Genomic DNA, 21,687 nt, shown 5'->3' on the forward strand with positions numbered 1-21,687 from the left:
CTTGGACAAGACTCAGGCATGTTTCTCAATATTGGTTCCCTCATCTGTCATAAGAAATAGGTAACAATGACTCGGTAGGCTTCTAGTGACAGTAAAAGGAAGTCGTGCATTTCAAACCCTGCAAGACTTTGCAAAGTTTAAAATGTGTCCAACTCTACAAAACACTTAATAAATTAACCGTGGTAAATAAGTAACCAGATCAAACCTATCAGAAGTTTCCAGCCTCCTCTTTCAGTCTCCTAGTTCAATTCCAATCCCTCCTGTATCCACAGACGCAAAGCCTTCTGTAGCAAGGCTCTGGAGAATATATGGGAAAAAGGAAAGTATTTGAGATGTGATTCTGTGGCAAGTAGACTATAAGATGGTTCCCATGATCCCCAGCTCCCATTACTCACGTCTGTATATAATCCCCTCCCCTTGACTGTAGACAGGACTAGTGACTATATTCTAACCAAGAGAATATGGTAAAAGTGATGAAATGTCACCTCCCTGACTATGCAATGTAATATTGTAGCATCTGTACTACTACAGAAATAGCAATCAAATAGCAGACTGTCTTTCTTGCTGCAGAGACGAGGTGAGCCACCATGAAGAGCTCCACGCAGCAATAAACTGAGGGTGGCTTCTGGCCAACAGTTCCCAAGGAGCTAAGGCCTTTAGTCCAGCAGCCTGCAGGAAACTGAACGCTGCCAACAACTAAGTGATTTTGGAAGCAGGCCCTGCCCCAGTGGAGCCTTCTGATGTGACCACAGCCCTGGCTGACACCTTGACTGTAGGGGTCTGAGGGACTGTAAAAGTAAAGGACCCAGTTAAGCTGGGCTCCTATCCCTGACCCACAGAAACTGTGCAGTGAGAACGTGTGTCGTCTTAAGTGGCTAACTTCGTGGTAATTACACAACAACAGTTAACTAATGTAGGGTCCAACTCATCACTTCCATTTGAATCTCTCAAGTCACCCTAATCCCAGAAGTCACATGCTGTCAACTTCCCACACACCTCTGCCTGCATGATCATAAGCTTTTATAAATGTAAAAGAATAGAGGTTGATTTCTTCTAAAGAACCACCACATTAAACCAATCACGATCCCTTTCCTCTAACAAGGGGACATCAACTGCCAGATCGTCCTCTTTGATGCAAGTGACAAAAAGGAAAATCAAACCACGTCATAGCATCTCTGAGGCTAGGAGGAAATAAAACGACAGGGCCTGGCCTGCCCACCTCCCACCAAGAATGCAGTTAGATGCTTCTGTGCCGTGGGCCTCCCTCAACCACTTGGATGGGCCTGGCATCACTAAGAAGGGAGTTTCTATCCTCCACGGGGGCATCTTCCAGTGGCTACTGTCTCATTAATATCAAAGCCTCTATTCCGTGGGAATTTTTCCCCATGCTAGTATGATTTTTTCATGGAAAATAAAAGTTATTTTCAACTATTATTTTTAAATAATAAAAGTTATTTTCTCTTGGAGTGACTTAGCTGAGCCCTCAGACCACGTGCCCCACCCCACAACTGCCCTCTGAATGCTACGTTCAAAGAACTACTGCAGTACTTCAGTCCAGGGTTCATTAGGTTAAGGCATCATACTAAACACCCTCTATGAGTTGTGTCCACAAAGCCTTTTAAAATACTCTATAAACTTCCCTGCCCTCTTCCATGATAGAATAAGGCCATGGTGTGCACTGTAGGTTCAAAGCCCAAAAAGCAGGTTTTACTCTTTGGGTGGCCCATAGGGTTGGCCCTTTAATCCATCTAAGACTCGGGCTCCCACCTGCAGAAGAGCAGAATTTTCTCTTTTAAGAGCAAGAATTAAAATGGAATGATATGCCTGAAAATACTGTATAAAGCATTATTTTTCAAAAAGAATCATTGGGATGAAAGAAAACAATTTTGCCTTCTCTTATAACTTGAAGTTATTCATAAAATGGTCAGTTATTGTATTGGGAACCCACACCTATTTTTTTCCCCTCCAGACATCCTCATTGTCAAGACTGCTACTATATCTTCAGCAAAACATCAAGGTGGGGCCTCCAGGGCCTTCAGAGGAGAGAAGCCCCTCCCCATGTATCCAGCGGCTTCATCTATTGAGAGTTTCTTGAGAGTTCCTGCTGAATCTTACAGTTTACCTTCCTTTCTCCTTCTTCTTTTTTTTTTTTTTCTGAAACAGAGTCTCAGTATGTCGCCCTCAGTAGAGTGCTGTGACATCACAGCTCACGGCAACCTCAAACTCTTAGGCTTAAGTGATTCTCTTGCCTCAGCCTCCCAAATAGCTGGGACTGCAGGCACCCTCCACAACACCTGGCTATTTTTTTGTTGCAGTTGTCATTGTTGTTTTAGCTGGCCCAGGCTGGGTTCGAGCCCGCTAACCTCAGTGTATGTGGCTGGCACCCTACTCACTGAACTATGGGCGCCGCCTACCTTCCTCTTCTTTAGCAATCAGGCCATCATTCCTTTTATTTACCCCCACCACAGGTGGCTCTCCCTCCTACACCACTGAGCTTAGAAATCCAACAAGAACTTGTTAGAATTGTACGTATAGGAGGAGCTAGCACCCACTGGAGGACAGTCTAGTGTAGTGACGCTCAACCGGTATGCAGAGAGAATCTTAGATGTGCCACCAAAATTTTTAAAGACCATTAATTAAATTATTTTTAAAAGAAATTCAAAGCACAGTAAGTATATTCTTCTTTGACTCTTCTTCTTGATCGACATAATTTGAGTGTGTCCCAGAAGTTTAACTATAGGCTCTAGTGTGCTGTGAGGTTAAAAAGAAGAAGAAAATTATAGAAGTTTAACTATAGGTTCTAGCGTGCTGTGAGCCCCACTGGTCTAGGAGCACTAATCTGCGGAAAAGACAAGAGTTTTCTGTGTTTTTGGTATCTCATTGGTAGCTCAGAAGCTCTTAATTTCTCTCTAGGTTCTGTACAGTGAATTAGAAGGCAAGTCTTCTAAATTTAGGGTTTTAGATAAGAAAGGGCATTTTACACAATGTCTGATATAGTTTCCAATTCCTATTTATATCTAGGACTGGGGTGGGGAAACTATGCCCCTCTAGGCCCTTAAGTGAGGCCTCTTGGATGAATCCAAATTTTACAGACCAAATCCTTTAACTTTTATTAATACATTTTTGTTCATATTTTTATTTTTTAAATGAACATGTTTAAAATACCAAAGAATAAAATACGTGTCAATGAAATAATCTTTCCAGATTGATGGGCATAATCAGAACATTACTAAGCCATAGAGGCTAAAATGATGGCTGCTGTGTTCATGGTTTAATTCTAAATTCCCCCCACCTGTTGGTGCCACTACCAAATGAGGCTGGTTGGTGGGAGTTTATGGGGGTCAAGTATGCCAGTCCGTTATCAGCTTTTGACAACAGTGTTTCTGTTTGAATTAGAATTTGTGAATAGTTGCACAGCTCAATAGTATTTTTTAATTTGGCCTGTGTAACAGCCCCTCATGTCAAAGAGGATCAAGAGAACACAGAGGGAAGAGAACAGATTTTCTAATGAGAATTGGGAATTGCACTATTATCTTGTTTCTGCTAAAGGTAAGGTGATTTACATGTTTCACAATACTATCGTATCAATGTTAAAGAAATTCAGTGCTCACCAGCATTTTAACACTCTAAGGACCACAAATATTTTACATTAGAGGGAGAGGCACAAAATGGGGTATTGTAGAAATTGAAAGATGGAAAGAAAAACCAAAGACAATTCTTTCAAGCAGCAATAAGATCTGGAAATTCCGCAGAAGCAACTTATAACGTAGCTGGTATGCTTGAGAAGAAAAGGAAGCCATTCAGTGATGGAGAAATTGTGAAAAATGGGCTGCCAAAGTTGTAGGATCCTGATAATGTTTCAAAGTACAAACAACTGCCTCTTTCAAGGAGAACCATAACTGATCAGCAGCATGAATTAGGCCCCAACTTAACAGAACAACTTCATACAAGACTTCAAAAGGGAAATACATATTATTCAATTGCATTGTATGGACCATCTCCTACTACTGACTTGGCTCAGGTTTTATACCTCAGGTCACAGCAGATTTTCTTTGCTACGACATGTTAACTTGCTTTGGGCATTCTTGCAAATGGAACGCAAGGATCAGATAACTTGAACAACTTTCAAAATAAATGTCATAAGTTGGACTGAATTTGGCAAAGGTAGGGAGTGTACATACAGATGGTGCACCTTCCATGACAGGAAAACATGAAGTGTCTATTGCATATATAAAAAAATACAGGCTGTCTCCAATTTAGAAACATCTGTCTAATGCACAACTCACACTTACAGAATGGAAGCTATTACAGGTAGCAGGTAAATTGACCTGTTCCAAGTTACACACAAATTTAACTGAAGACCTATCTTGTTCACAACATGAGGACTGCCTGTATTAACAGATCCAGGTGCTCTAATTTCTTTTCGTTGTATCTTGCATCAGCAAAATCTCTGTGCTAAAACCACTATTTTAAGCAACACTTTGCAACAAGTTATAAGTATTATTAACTATATTTGTGAAAATACAACAGGGCATCATTAGTTTCACAGCAAGCCAGAGTTGAATGATGAGGTATTCAGTGTGGATTTCTCGTATCATTTAAAGGGGCTAGCGCAGGGGCAGGTGTTAGCCAAAATTTTATCACCGATAATTAAATTTCACGAAGAACAGAATCAGCAGGGTGAATTATTGAAAGAAGCTTTCTATGGGAATGCAGTTTTTCTGTGTGATAGCATGTGAAATCAAAACCACTTGAATGTTTCTTTGCAAAGTAAAACTAAGTCTATACATGATGTGTGGCCAAAAAAAATATGCAAGCATTTCAAAAACAGCTATCTTTTTTCAAAACGCTTCGTGATCAAAAGGAAATTTCAGATGAACAATTTTCCCAGTTGGCAAAGGTCACTGATGAGCAGGATGATATATTCAAATCATGTGAAGAATATACAGCTGTTAGAGGCCTATTAATTGGAGAATATAATGAAAGGTTCACTGACTTCAAGAATCATGGCATCATACTCAAATAGCATTTCAGCCTCACCTAGTTGATAACACCAACGCACCTAAAGAACTACAGATGGAATTGACTGAGCTTTCAGTAGACGACATCTTAAAATCATTGTTTGATGCTAAGAAAGATCCAATTGAAAAATGGAAAAACGCACCAGAATACCCACACCTCTGGCAGCATGCCTGAAAAATGCTTTCTTGCTTTTCAACCTCTTATTTTTGCAAATCTCCATTCCCCTGCCTAACCCAAATCAAGACACCTTTAAGGCCACAAAGGACTATATCCATCCAGAGGATCAACTTGAAACTGTGGTCGCATAACTGCAACTAAATATTCAAACACTTTCCAACAAAGCACAACAAAGCAGTTAAAGGGTTATTTAATGTGAAATGAATAAATAGTTTTCTTTTTTTTTTTTGAAATTATTAAGTACAGTAGTTAGAATTGTACAAAGTCACGCACATTTTTAAGTATATCTAATTGAAGCTTCTTGAATGTGGCCTTGTTTGATAACAGTTAAATTGATATGGCCTTCCAAGATTGAAAAGTCTCCTGCCCTTGACCTGGGATCTTAAATCTGGCTCCCTACAGGTCTAGGTACATCTATACATGTCTAAGATATGACAGCAATGAAGTCATGGGTGTGTTTCATAGAGAGAGGAAATTCCTATTTAAGAATGATAATCATTTTCACTCCATTCACCATTTTATATATGTTACTTTACGTTATGCTCACAACCATCTAATAAAATAGGCCCGATTATCCTCATTTTCTGGTAAGGAAATTTAAGGCTCAGAGAAGTGAACAGATTTTCCAAAGGCCACACAGAGAGTAAGCAGAATAATGAGTAAGAAGGATCCAAATCAGTCTCATCTCACAGCCAATTCAGATGGGGACAAAAATACCTCCAGAGATGGCTATGCATTCAAATTACACTATAACTTTCTCCTAATGAAGAGAAGTAAGCTCTAAAATCTACCCATCAAATTAAGATGTATCTCATGGGCCAGGCATAGTGGCTCATGCCCATAAACCTAGCACTTCAGAAGACCAAGGCAGGAGGGTCATTTGAAGACAGGAGGTCAAGATTGCCTGAGCAAAGAGAGACCCAATCTCTACTAAAAATAGAGAAATTATCCAGGAATGATGGTATACACCTGTAGTCCCAGCTACTTAGGAGGCTGAGGCAGGAAGATTGCTTGAGCCCAGGAGTTTGAGGTTGCTGTGAGTTATGATGACATCACTGTACTCTATCTTGGGGACAGAGCAAGACATTGTCTCAAAAAAAAAAGAAAAAAAAATTACCACAGCTCAGTGCCTGTAGCTCAGCGGCTAGAGTGCCAGCCACATACACCAGAGGTGATAGGTTCAAACCCAACGAGGGCCTATGAAACAACAATGACAACTACAACCATAAAATAGCCAGGCATTGTGGTAGGCACCTGTAGTCCCAGCTACTTGGGAAGCTGAGGCAAGAGAATCACTTAAGTCCAAGAGTTTAAGGTTGCAATGAGCTCTGATGACATGGCACTCTACCAAGGGTGACATAGTGAGTCTGTCTCAAAAAAAAAAAAATTATCAAGTGACAAATTCTCCAAAAGGTTATAATATTCTAACTACCACTGCTACTATCACTTACCCAGTATTTTAAATGCAACATGTAAAAACTTTAAAACCCTCCTGCCTAGCTGGTAGAAGTATTCTCATTGTCAGATGAGGAATCTAGGCTCAGAAAGGTTTGGGTCTTTCTAACTCCAATACCTATTCTCTTTCCAACATGCCGAGTGACCCAAGATAAAATATATTTAAGGGCAAACTATTCTTTTATGATGTAATCAAACTTTACAATTCAGAAGATTCTTCTGAGTCTTGAACAGCTTTGAAATTAAAAGAATGCTGGTCTGGAAGTGAGCAAAGCTGGCTTAAAACCAGATATGGTTAGCTAATAGTTGAATGACTATGAGTACACGTGTATTCTCACAAAGACTGCATTTCTTTATAATGATGCAACTTTGAAGTGTCTCTGGGAAAATCACATGGGCTAATGTGTACTAGTCACCCAGGTGCCATAGTCCTGGCACACCGAGAGTGAGCTAAGTATTCTTTAATTAATCATTTTCCTTTTCTAAAAACGAAAATTCTGGTTGAGATTTTTGATCAAAAGATTTAAGATGAACCAGATATTATTGTATAAGACAAAACACAGAAAGGTTAAAATCACTGACAGTGATCCTAGAAGTTGCTGAATGTCCCCTCATTCAGTGAGCACGAACTATTGGTAGGAATTGTGCAAGGAATGGGGATCAGTAGTGAACAGAACTTACAAACCATAAATTCTAATTAAAAAAGAGTCAGGAAATAAATACAAAGTAAATAAGAAGGCCATTTCAGAGAGTCAAGTTTTATGGCTGGAGAGAGCAAAGCTATCTCTCATTCGGCAGAAAGGAAAACTGACCTCCAGACCAGAAAGTAGACTTTTAATTGGCTCCACACAGGATTAACAGTGCATCTCTGCTCTCTAGACTAGGAGGTCTCAAATTTTCACATCCACCAGAATCACCTGAGTGGGGTCTGAAAACACAAATTAATGAGTCCCATCCTTCTAGTTTCTGATTCAGTAGATCTAGGGTAAGGCCCAAACATTTGTCTTAGGGACCTCTGAGGCTCCAGAAAGCACAGTATTTTAGGAAAACACTTTTTAGCTGGACATGGTTAGTTGAGTTCATTTAATCCACAGGATAGCCACCCGTGGATTTAAGATGGGTGATTATTGCTCCAGTTTTACAAATGAGAGGTTGAGGCACGAGCCATCAGAGGAGACGGCCTAGGAGTTTGCAGGAGACATCAGGTATTGAACATTACAGATTTTGCTGCAAGAATCTCTGATTCTAAAATATAAGGTGCTGAACAATTTTATCTCTCATTTTCCAAAGGCACCAAATACCTCCCTACTGAATTTTTCTTTGTGTTCCTTAAATAAAGAACTATGTCTAACCAAAACATGTTTTCCTAGAACACTGTGTTTGCCAAAGACCCAGAGGTCCAAAGACCATAGTCTGGGACGAACCCTGGTGCACAGTGCCTGCAGCCACTGGACCCCTGGTATGGAATGGTGGCAGCCATATCTAGGGGCTCCACCTCTGCTCCAGGACAGGCAAGGGCCTCCCATCAAATTACCCTCCCCTAAAACTAAGATAGTTGAGAGTCATTTATGGGGAAAATGGTGCTTCTGTCCTGGAAAGATGGCCCCTCTCCTCCATACATCTCATTGCCATAAAAATCCTCTAACATTCAACATTACATGGTGGGTCAGAACTTGGACTCTAAAATGAGATGACCACAGTGTGACTGTGACCAAGCCCTCAGACCTCCATGAAACCAATTCTCTTATATGATACATGAGATGGCTGTGTCTGCCTCGTGGTATTGTTGATAAGAATGAGATGAAGTCTTAGAATTCTCCCAAAGCTGTCAATGAAAATTGTGAAGAAGGCTTTCCACCAGGAATTTCAAATAGGACCTAATTTTCTCCCCAAGTATGAATTTAGCACAGCAGGTGGCACAAAGTAAGCCAGAGAGAAAGAGCATAAACTTGCAGGGGTGTCTAACCTTTTTTTTTCTCTGCACAATATTAGAAGAACAGTTGTCTTGGGCCATACATTAAATACACAAACACTAACAAAAGCTGATGAGCAAAAAAATAAAAAAAAAAGGTCCATGCATATTTATCATGATATCCAACATTCCAGATAAGCAAAACAGCCCTCAAATAATATGGACACAGCCTGTGGAATGCAAGTTGGACACCCCGAGATAAAGTGATGGCTAAGAACATAGATTCAGCCTCAAATTTCTTGGGTTCAGGGTTGGCTTGAACCCACTCACTAGCTGGATGACCTCAGGCTCACCGCTTGGTCACTGTGTTCCTCAGTTTTGATTGTAATTGCACCCACATCATAAGACTGTTATGAAAACTCGATGAGTAACAATCAGTAAAACCCTTGAAAAGTATCTGGCTGAGTCTACATATTTGAGATATGTAATAGCATTCCTGTTCCCTATTTGGCAGTCATTTCCTTGCCTTTCATCCCCTGATGTTCAATGTGGATCCTTCATGTACTGTGGACGTACCGTGGAGCACCTGTGATTTCTGTAACTTTTAAATCTGGTCCCTGTTATTATCCCTTTATCATCCATCATTTCACAAAATGATTTGTCATCTCCTTGTATTTTCTACTTTCCATTCCAACATGAGCCAAAAGCGTTTCTCCTCTGTATATATTCTTTGGGGGTTTAGAAGCCTTCATCCCAGGAGCATGAAAATCTCTGTTGTCATATTCTAATCTGGACTATTCTAATTGAGGTGCTGTTTGAAATGAACCCTCCTGAAAACGGACGGCTTCATCGCCTAAACCTGCAGATCTCACAACTTACTCCTGCAGAACAAACACACTTAGGGTGGTATCAAATAGCAAAACTGATCAACTGGGAAAAGACAGACCTTTAATTTATGTAACATCTATCAAAGATCTCAAGAAAAATATATATAAATCCCAAAGTCAGACACACAGAACTCTAACCCTTAAGAAATGTAGAAATTTTCTGGTCATTTCACAGATGGGAAACTGCCCAGGTTCACAGCAACTCTGAACATTGAAAAGATTGATTGTGTAACACTATTTCTTCATGTCAGATGTGTCGTTCTGAGGCCTCCAACAAACCCCGGGCCCTGAGCTATCCCTAGGCAAAGAAGTCTCTTCCACTAAGATCCCGGGAGAGAGCAGAAAGTGTAAAAGAGGATAGAACTGAGGTCCAATGAGGTCTCCTCCACCCTGGCCCCAAGACCCCGGTCCCATTGTCCCCCTGTGTCTGTGACACACACATTTCTCTCCTTCCTTTCTGCTAACCAGATGCAGGGGTGTTATAATTCCCCAAAGAGATCTTCATCCCAGACTCTGAAATCAGGCCTTCTACATGGAAAATAAAATCCAAATTTCTTTTGAAAGATGATTGAAGGAAACAGTACATATATTTAAAAATCCCTACCATTTATACCTTCCTAACAAATCTAAAACTCCAAAGGTATCATGTTTTAAGGGAATAATTGAAATGCAGAAATATTACAAAGAGACATGCAATTAACACCTATGTTCTTCTCCATCAAGAACTATCAACTAATTTGAACAAATTTTCTTACAGTATACTCCCTTTGTCAAAAGAAATAGGATATTGCAGACAAAGCCAAAAATGCCCTTTTAGCCGCCAACCTCATGCCATTTCTGCAGCACCTCTTCCAAAAGGGTGTAGCCTTCCATTCTGATTTTTATACTGATATAAACATAAAAGTTTGATTATCAATATACAGCTGATTGTTATATCCATTAAATTGGCTCTGTTTTCTTTTCACAAAGGACTGTGTGGACTTGCAGATGCTGAGTTTGGGTCATGAACCAGAAGAGTCTGATATTTATAAATAGTCTTTAAATAGATGCTCAGATGATTGGTATAAAAATCATCCAAGATGCTAATATAAAAGGAAAGTGGCACAGCAAAAAAATGGGATGCTTCTATGTACAAGGCAGACTCTGCCAGGATTGAAGATATCACTAGCAAGTAGCAAACCAAGAGTCCAGAAAAGGCCAGAGTAAGACATGGTACCATGTTTTTCAACCTTTTTTGTCTCATGGCCCACTTGAATCTATAGTTAAACTTTCACAGCACACTTCAATTATGTTAATCAAAAAAAAGGAGTTAAAAAAAAAAAGAATATACTTACTGTACTTTCTATGAACTCCTTTTGAAAATAACTTAATTAATGATCCTTAAAACTTTTCACAACACCCCTAAGAGCCTCTCGTGACACTCCTGTGTGCTGTGGCACATGAGTTGAAAATCACTGAAATAGTGCATCTGCTTCTGCCCTTTGTACTTACTTCTTGTATCTTTGGATAAATAAATAAATAACTTACAGGTTTGGGAGCACACACAAGGTGTCTTCCAGATAATCTGTAACCCATCTGCAACTATGTCATTGGTGTCAGAAGTGGGACTACTATGTCATCGGTGTCAGAAGTGGGACAGGCATAAAGAGCCCACCACAATGGCCAGAGTTTGGACAGGGCTCAGAATACCAAAGTATTAACAGGAAACAGTAAATAAAACTGGCCTAAAACATAAGAATTTTTATGGGAGGAGCTGTGTCCAGTAGAATTCATCCACTGTTCCTTTCCTTGCAACCACCTGGACACAGGGTATCCATAAGGTTTGTGTACAATTTAAAACAGTTGTGATTTTATAAGTATATGTGATAGAAAGAATCTATAAAAAGGATTAGAAAGAAGAAACACTCACATTTTTTATTGTTCTTGTTAATTTTTGACATATCTACCATCGTTACTAATACAAAGGGTAATACCATTCTGTCATCTCAGAAAACATTTTCAAGCTGTTTTTCAGTAATACCAGCAATCACATCAGTTATCCTCACATGCAAGTCTTCTAACGATCAAGGTTTGGTTGAATAACTATTAGTTTTGACATGTCCCCATAAAAAGAAATCCAGTGGACTCAAATCACACAGACTTACAAAGTTATAACTATTTTAAATTGCACTCAAACTTTATGGACACGCTATATAATAAAAGATGGCCAAGTCAAAGGCAATAAGCCCCAGGCAAAATTTCTGGGATTTTCTAGGTGAGCCAAAACAGTGGCTAAAGCTAAGGAATCTCCAAAAGAACTGAAACCCCCAAAGGAGAAAATGTCTGATGTTGAAACCAAAAAACCTGTGAATCACAAAAGGATGTTCCTAAATTAGACATCTGAAAAGGTTACCTGGGACGGGAGATGTACCAAACACCCCCGGGGCCCAGGTGGAATAGGTAGTTGACAACTTTCCAGGGACAAATGCTAAGTGTTGGAGGTTAGAGGAAACAGGGATGCAACTGAGAAATTCTTCATTGCTCACTATGCCAACTCTCAGGTAGAAATAACAGCAATATGGAGACTAGTCACAAAAGAATTAAAATATATGCCAAATATTTCACATGTGAGAAGAAGTAAGGAAAATAAAGATAAGAAATAGACTTCATCAACCTTCACCAAAAATGTGACCAATAAGGAACCTGGTCTCAAGTTATAGTTTGAAACTAGGAAATTCTAATTCAAAATATGTTTGCACTTTTTATAGGTATCAGTGACCTTGAAACTCTGGGATGTGCTCGAATTAATGGTACTCTGCCACTGAAAATGATGTCCAGAGGGTCAAGTCCCAGAAATCCTTGAAAATTTAAACTTTTAAAAGCCTCAATTGAGATGGAAAATTCACATTAATAAGTATTCTCCCAAAAAAGCTTTTTAAACTTCTGTTGAAGCAAGGGTGCTGTGGTAGCTGGATCCAGTGCAGGTGTCCTCAAACTACGGCCCACGGGCCACATGTGGCCCTCCTAGGACATTTAACCAGCCGCAGGGTGTTTTTGCCACCACTGCCTGTCCTGCTTAGCAGCCGACTCATCCCAGGGCCCGCAGTCTGGCCCTCCGATGGTCTGAGGGACAGTGAACTGGCCCCCTGTTTAAAACGTTTGAGGACCCCTGAGTTGAGGTGTTTGCAAAATGCTGAGCATCTCAATAGTTGAGAAATGTAAGTTTCTTCTCTTCCAGTAGGTTTCACAGGTTCTTAATAAACCTAATTACAATGGCCTCAAGACAATGCAACCAAGGCATTAGAGAGGTGGCCTCCGCTTTGCTCCAGACAATTTTGTTTAGGGGAAGATAACCATCCTGAACTGAAGCCAGCTGAGGTACAGGGAGGAAGCTGGCAGTGTGCCCAGTTTCTTTAAAGCTAGAAGCTTTGGGAAAATAACTGATTAGTCCTCCCACCCTCTCTCACCCTGATTTTAGACAGTTTAGATTGGCTTAAAGTCATGGTTTCTGAGCTGAAAACCACTCCTCTCATGCCATTATATCTGCTTTCTATAACACAAGGTGAAAAAATAATGCAAAAGGTGAAGAGATGATATATGGATAGTATTAGGCAGAGGAAAGATTCACCAAAGAAAAGAAAAATTTAACAGCTAAAACATCCAGAGCTCTGGCCTGGAACTAGGAGGAGTCTTGGAGACAGAATATCTTTGAACTCAAAGCGGGTACAGCAGAGCAAAACAAGGCTCTTGACCCAGGCCTGTTATATACAGTTGTGTGTGTTCTGCACAACCTCATGTAGCAGCCCTTACCCAGACACCTAGGAACATCATGCCCCCACCTCAAACACACCACGAGGGGTACCTGGTGCCCAGCCTTGCTCAGCTAGACTTAGCAGGGCTGAAAGAACAGTTAATAAATAAGTAACTTCCCAAAACATCAAGCTCCTGGACATGGAGGCCCGGAAGAAACTTCCTCAAAGCAGATGAAGGGCCAACTCAAGCTGTCTTAGAATACTCCTTCTCAAGATCATCTTGTCAAATGACTCTAAATGGCCTGGGGCTGGGACCATCATAAATTGGAGACTCTCCTGCCTAAATACACATGCTGCTTAAACAAAGATAGTGGGGACCTTTGGAACCCCCATCACCTCCAAGCAAACAGTTAATCTGTGAAATCTGGTAAATTTTTAGGGCCCATCCCCACCAGAATTTCCTATGTCTGGTCAGCCCATTTCAATTGGGGCAAAAATCCAAAACCTTCACTAGATGATCTCATGGAGCCCCAAACACTGTTACCCTGAAATAAAAATGTTGTGACTGTGTTGCTTCTGTGATGACTGTAATACTGCCATGAATAAAACTAAGAGTCAGGGCTTACCAGATTTTAAGCCCTATAATAACTTGTATATTTATATAAACCCTTTTATCACTATAACTTACTACACATTCTGTTAGTTTTATGTGGCAGTTTCAAAACAACTTCTGAAAATTGGTCAGAAAGGTCTAACATAAGTACTAATTTTAAACACTGGGATATCTAAATGTAATAAAAATATTAAATTCAGCTAAATTATATCATAGCCCTAATCTTTTGGTGTTTTGTTTTTTATAAATTGGTTCTTCTGGAACCTAGATACTAGTATAAAAGTTTTAGTCTTACAAAAACACCACAGTACTTCACCTTATGGAGTTAAGGTTGAAAAGTTATGTGATTAATTCATTTTTACTTTTTTATTTAAGAGACAGTTTCTTGCTCCGTCCCCAGGTTAGAGTGCTCTTATTAACTTTTAAAAATTTTAGACTAAGTCATTTCTGAAACAACAAATCTCTCTATTAAAAAGACTTTAAAGCAGTGATTCTCAACCTTCCTAATGCCGCGGCCCTTTAATACAGTTCCTGTGGGTCATGACCCACAGGCTGAGAACTGCTGCTTTAGAGAATGGAAGGCTGACACTGAACTAACACTAGCATCCCCCCTGAAAAAATAATAAAAAGAATTGTAAGATTTGAACATACATCAAAGGTATATTTGTATTTACCTACACAGATTCTCCATACCTGTCTATTTTTTAAGTTTCCTAGGCTGGGCAGCTCCTGAAATGCCTCCCAATAATCCCATCTTCCTAGTACACATGGCTGTGATAGTATATTATATGTGTCAACTTGACTGGGCTAAGGGATGCCCAGATAGCTGGTAAAATACTATTGCTGGGTATGCCTGTGAGGGTATTTCTGGAAGAGAGCAGCATTTGAATTGGTGAACTAAGAACAGATGGCCTCCCCAGTGCAAATGGCATTATCTGATCCACTGAGGGCCTGAATGGAACAAAATGAAAGAGGAAGGAAGAAGTCACCCTCTGCTGTGAGCTGGGATGACCATCAACTCTGCTCTCAGACATCAACATTCCCGGTTCTCAGGCTGTCAGACCCAGGTCAGGGCAAACACCATCAGCCTCCCCAGTTCTCAGGCCTTTGGGCTAACATCATCACCTTTCCTGGGTCTCCAGCTTGCAAACAATAGGAGTTCTCAGTTTCTATAATTTCATCAGCCAAGACCTATAATAAATCCCCTCATACATTCACATATATGTAATATGTGTGTCTTCTTGTGTATCCTAATATATATCTTATTGGTTCTGTTCCTCTGAAAAACCCTGACTGATACAACTCCCTTGTGTGATTTCCTCCCCTTGAGTGTGGTTGGCCTTTGTGACTTGCTTCTGACAAACAGAATGTGAAAGAAGTGATGAAATGTCACTTCCAAAATTAGACTGCAAAAGACTATAACCTCCATCTTGCTCACACTCTAGCCTTCTCATTTGCTCACTCTGACGAAGCCGCTGCCATGTTTTGAGCTGCCCAGGGGAGGGGCCCATGTGGCAAGGAACCAAGAGTGGCCTCTAGCTAATGAGGGACACTGACTCTCAACTCAAGAGCCTGCTAGTAACTGTACCCTGCCAACAGCCATGTGAGTGAGCCTGGGAGCAGATCCTCCCCCACTGGAGCAGAGTTCACTGCAGCCCCAGCTGACTCCTGGATTGCAGCCGGTGAGGGGTCCCAAGTCAGAGGTCCCAGCCCAGCCACACCAGATTCTTGACCCAAAGAAATGGTGAGATAACCAAGCTGTGAACTTTTGATGAAGCAACTGATTACACAGCAGTAGATAATTAACATAGTTCCCTTAGAGTGAGACTGGGATTATTTTTTTTCTTTTTTTATTAAATCTTAGCTGTGTACAATAATGCATTTATGGGGTACAATGTGCCGGTTTTATACACAATTTGAAATACAACAAACTGGATAACATAGCCTTCGCCACACTTTCTTAATTATCGTGTTAAGACATTTTATTTTTCTTTTCAGAAAGCTGTTGCCCGAGAAACACTGACAGAAGGGACCTGTCATTGACCCACGCACTTAGAGGCCAATGTTTAGAAAACAAAAAAAAAGACATAGTGACATCAACTGTTAGGCGATACGACTAGTAATGCTGTTTCCTGGGTCCCCGTTTTGCCGGGGACCAAGCTTGACAATGTGCAGGAACTCTCTCCAGCTGTTCCTGCACTGAGGCATTGCATTCCCCACTTCACAGACGCATAAAGGAAGGTTCAGAACAATAAAGTAACTTATCAAGGTCTCATCCCAGGGACCCTGGGGAGCTGGGATTTACACTGCAGTCTAACTACACGAAGGCCCGCATATTTCACACGATTTCATCTATTGTAAGTAATTTATAGAGTTACACAAACATCACCACCTTCCAGTTTTCAAGTCTTTCCATCACCCCAAAATGTTCTCTCATGACTGCTCCCTATGAACCCTGCTCCCACACCCAGCCCTGGGGAACCATTAGGCTGCTTTCCGTCTCTAAAGATTTCCCTTTTGTGGGTTTCTCATCTGATATTTAGTCTTGCATCCAGCTTCTTCACACAATGATTCTGAGTTCACCCTGCTGTTGCACACACCACCCCTTTTTATTCCTAGTAGTCCTCAGTTGGATGGAGTCACCAGTTGACAGACATTTGGACTGTTCTCGGGTTTGGGCTACTACGAATGACACTGCTATGAACATTCACGTTCCTGTCTTTCTGTGGACATATGCTTCCATTTCTGTTGGGTAGATTCCTAGAAGTGGAATTGCTGGATTTTATGAGAACAGTATGTGTAACTTTTTAAAGACACTGCCAAATTGTTTACCAAAGTGGCTTCACCATTTTTATGCCCTCCAGCATCAAATAAAAACTGTAAGCTGAATATTCAAGAAATGTGAAAGACTTTGCATCCATTCCACTGGAGCATCAGTAGACGTGTGTGTGTGTGTGTGTCAGACATACTTTAGCAGCCTGGCTTCAGCGTGAAAGAAATTAAGTTTGCATCACTGCGGGCCCACTTCAGGGTATAGTGACTCAACAGGCTGATGGTGGATCCAACAGGGCTTCTGAACAGCCCTTCCTGGTGGATACATCTAGAATGGAGTAATGCTCACCTTGGGGATAAAGCAGGCCTTCGTGATCACCACATCTCACTGCCGCCTCAACTTTTCCACCATTCTGCTTTATTGACCCATCGACTCCTTTTGCACAGCTGACGTCCAGTTGGTCCCTTGAGAATCTTTGTTAACAATCCCCATTGGGTCCCTCTGTATCCTGCTGAGTAACTGCAACTCTTACCGATAGATGAGAAATAAATGGCATCATCATGCCCATTCGTCCCTCTCCTTGGCAGGTGCAAGTATCCAAGGAAACCGCATCAAATGCTCCATTCCGTGACCTCCAACGGTCACCCTGGCTCACCGGGACACACAACACTGATCACCACTTCTCTCTCTGGCCTCATCTTATTGTTATGAATCTATTAAAAATCTGTGGCTTTCTTCTTCTCTGAACCAATCTGAGCCCATTTTATGAGATTTCATGAGACGCTCTAACTGCTTTCTAACATCACAGTGTTGCCTTCTGCACCCAAGGCTGCCATGTATTTGCAAATGCTATTATACTTGTCGGATGTGGTTTGTTTTGAATAATCTCATAGCTTTTTTATTTATTAGCCACGTGCCTCTGTTTTCTTAGTCTTTGCTTATTCACTGAGTGCACAAAGCACCCTTCCCCCACTGCCCCAGAGTGCCGCGTACTTGATCTAAGTTAGAGCACAGAGCCCAAAGGCAAGGAAGAATCCACAAATGTGGGAGAGTGGTAGGGAGGGAAAGAAGATGCATCCAAATACTGCCCTGTTACAACAGGTAACCAGACGTGTTTTTTAATCAGTTCTAAGTCAAAAGGTAAAATGCGCTCAGAAGGAAACCTTCCCTACCTAAAGCTCTGAAGAGCCAAATTTACTAGTCATCTATTAGAAAATTTCACTTGCAATCTGTTCCAAAAAGCAGTTGCAGAGAATCAAGCCTCCCCAAAAGAAAAGAGGAAAGACTAAAAGTCATCACCAAAAGCCAGCCTTGTCATTGCCAATTGGTGACGTCCCTTAACATCAAGGTCCCCTGCCTTGGCCTTGTGCACATACACAAGTGCCAAAGTAGGTAACGAACAAGACTCCCCTTTTGAACAAAGCGCCTGCTAGGCTCCCGGCAGGCGTCCCTTCACTCTGCACACATCCTCTTATTTAGCCTTCGCAACCCCAGTGAGGCAGCTATAATGAGCCTCCCTTTACAGAAAGGAAGCTGAAACTCTAAGAAGGTGCATGACTTGCCCAAGCTGACCAAGCTCAGAAGCAGCAGAGGCAGACTCTGCTTTAGGACTTTAGTCTTGAAAGCTCACACTTGTCTCTCTAAACCAGGCTGCCTCCTGAGCCAAATTCCCCTGCCCCTCACCACGTTTGCCACCAGCCTTTCCCGTCTCTTCATCATCATCAATAAATATTTATCAAGGACCACCGCCTACACGGCTTTGCTCCCGTTTCCACAGCAACACACTGTCGGAGAGTCATGGGAGTACCCTGTGCTCGAAAGAACGATGCTGTAATGTCCTCTGATCGTGGCTCTGAAAGGTGACAGTTACGCTCCTCCAGGGAACATCGTCTCAGCTGGCAGCCTGGAGCCTACAGGAGCTGTGTTTGAGGACAAGCAAGAAGAAACTGAGTAGCAAGACAGTGGTGAGTCGGAGCCCACGAAGATGGTCCGCTTTCCCTGTGTGTTTGCAATCGTTGCTGGAACAGAATCCAAGCCAGGTTTGCACATTAATTGTTCTTTTATTGGGAAACAAATCAAGCAATCCATGACAGAGAGTAAAATTCAACTATACTGCTAACAGTTCCCCAGAGGTATGTGGCAGTGTTTATTGAGTTAAATGACTTCATCGCTAACAATCGCAATCTCCAGTCAGTCCCCTATAAGATCCATTTTTGCTCTCCATATATGGATTCTGAAAACCACTAATAAATGGACTTACTATGCCCTTCCCCATATCACTCCCTTCCTCTTCCCCATCCCAAATCCGGTTTTGTCACACTGCTAACGGGCTGTTTTTAAATCTCTTCTTATGCTCATTCCTTATAAAAATTGCCATGGCTCACAAAACACATCTTAGAATAAGGAAAAAGGAAATGGCCTTTTGATCACAAGCTTCTATCCCCCTGCCTTTGGGACCCCATGGTTAACATGTCAGGGGAAAACATGTTACAGACGTAAGCTTCCAAACTGAAATTGTTCTTGAGACTGAGAATTTTCAGGCAAAAGAATGGGGGAAACACACTGCTTCGTTTTGAAATGTATATACCCAAAGTTGCCAAAAGTTTTAAATAAAATATTTTAAAAGAAATCAAGCTATTGTTAAATGTATACTGCATTTGGGTTCCAATAGTTTTTGCCTTTAGGAATAAAATAAGTCCATTTTTTAAAGTCAATATTTGTAGTATTCCTGCTTCTACAAATACAAGTGTTTATGAGAAAACCAGGAAAAAAATTTATCTAATGTAAATGGTCTAGTTAGCATTATACCAGAGAGGGGAGAATCAATATATACAGAAACTTCCCCATTTCTACAAACAAGTGAGGCTGAAGCTGCACCAAATCTCCAACACAAACTCATCCCACTCGTTTAAGGAGCCCCTGGAACAAACATAGCCAGTTTCTAAATATACGATAAAGTAGGTTTACAAAAGCCACCCAGCTCAGGTGGAAACCAGAAGAAACACAGAGATTTCTTCCCAAACTGCACTCCCGAAACTGCTTTTCTTTCCCATGTGTTCCAAAGAGCAAACAAAGAAAAGGTGCTTGCTCCTCACACTTCTTTAAATGTTTTAACAAAAGGCTGCTGAATAAACACATTACTCATTTAAAAATTGAAAAGTTCTATTCCTGATATGAAAGCAACTAGATTTGCATTTTAATAGTTATGGGCGAGCGCCACCTGGCGGGAGTATCCGGAACGGGCGTGCGTTCCGCACTGGACAGCTTCCCGAGCCGCTACGGATTTTACCGCTTGCTACCGAAGGACGCTTTGAGAGGCTGTAATGGAGTATTTTTGATCCTGTTTTTGCCGCGGGAACGTGAGTACTATTAATGTGTGCCCGGTCGACCAGGGATTAAGGATATAAAATCTAAGTCACGAATCATGCCCGAGTTCCCGGGGCTGACCTGACCATCCTCCCTCCCGCCCTTAGCACACCTAACGCAGACCCAAAAATAAGGAAAATAAGAACTATGCACCATCTTTAGAACGGAGTCGTGGCTGTACTTCTGCTCTCACTTGCTAATCCAACCTTTCGGCTTCACACACCTCAAAAAGAGTGTCTTCCTCGCCCAACTTCCCAGCCAGCTAAACAGGGTGTCCCTGCACGAAAGTCTCATATTCCATTTCCATTTTGGTACCAAGACAGGGAGACTCTAAACCTTTCCAATGGAACGTCGCTCCAGCGCTTCTTTACCTCTGAAGCAGCCTGTCTGAAGACGTTATACTCCGTTCTTTTTCTCTTTCTTTTGGCAGATAATATACCGACGCTGTTGTGGCTTAGCCACCCAAACGGAGCCTATTCTTAACTCCCACTTGTTTATCTCAGCCTGTCCCTGCGATCCCAGCAACCTCAGCTTGGTGTGGTTACACTAAACCTATTCCATGCTAAGAAATTGGAAGGGGATTTTGAACTTGGAGGGGCACCTGCGTCCTCCCTTCTCTCCTCCCTCCACCTCCTGCTCTTTGAGGGCTCCGGGCTGGAAGCTGTCTGCAGGGAGGTATGGTAACGGTCAAGACCCCAGGACCACGGTGCCCTCCAGCACATGCCAACTTACTACTAGGGGCTACCAGGGCAAACCCCCACTCTGAGAACATTCTTGCTCACCTCCTTCTATGCTCATACCCAAACATAAGCCCCCAAACTTTTCGGGAGCAGACACACTCACGGGTCAAAGTCCCTCCGTGTGAAGGGCCTTAACATGAGCGCGCAATTACTCTGGATAAAAGCCACGGGGTAAGGGTTCAGGTACCGACGTCTCAGTCACTGACAAAAACAACCCCACGGTGCCTTCAGCGACTTGCTTAGGGGTGCAGGCTGTTCAGAGCAAGTCTGGAGCTTTCTCTATCTCCAAGGAGAAAAGAAAAGCCACCGCCCTGGCAGCTTCGGCCTGCTGGGGACCTGTCCTCCCCACTTAACGCGCGCGCTGTCCAAGGAGCTGCTAGGGAGAGAACGCTCCACCCTGGGCGTCGACGCCGCTCATCTCGCCGCCCCAAATACTCAAGTGACAGATTCCGACAAGTGGGAGTTTGCAAGTGGAAATATTCGCAACAACAGTGGAAAGTTACTCCAGCCCCGGGGGCCGGCAGGAAAGTAAAGCGGGGAACTTCGCCAAACGCGGGCCGCCAAGGGACGCCAGGGGCCGGGTATGCTGGCCGGGACGCGCCTGGACACGGCTTCCCGCTCTGGCCTTCGGAACCCGCGCCCCCCGGGAGCCCGCGCAACTTTCTCAGAGGGCCCCGCGGCGGGGACCCGAGCGCACCCGGAAGGGAGCACGAAGCCCCGGGGAGCGGGGCGGGCGCACTCACCTGCGGCGCTCTGCGCCCGGGCGCCGGGCAGCGGCAGCAGCTGCAGCCGCAGGAGCAGGCTGAGGGCTAGCGCGGCGAGGCTCGCCATCCGGGCGGCGGAGGGCGGCTCAGCCCCTTCCCGCGGGGGCCGGGGCCGGGACTGGGGCGGGCGCGGGGCGGCCCCGCATTGCCGGCGCGGCGGCTGGCTGTGCGCGCCGCTGGGCGCCCCAGCTGGCTCCGCTCGGGCTTCGGGAGAGCCGGCGCCGCTGCGCTCTGAGCTGAGGCGCGG

This window comes from Otolemur garnettii, unplaced genomic scaffold (genome assembly GCF_000181295.1).
Source record: "Otolemur garnettii isolate 467f Iridium unplaced genomic scaffold, OtoGar3 scaffold00023, whole genome shotgun sequence".
Lineage (NCBI taxonomy): Eukaryota > Metazoa > Chordata > Mammalia > Primates > Galagidae > Otolemur > Otolemur garnettii.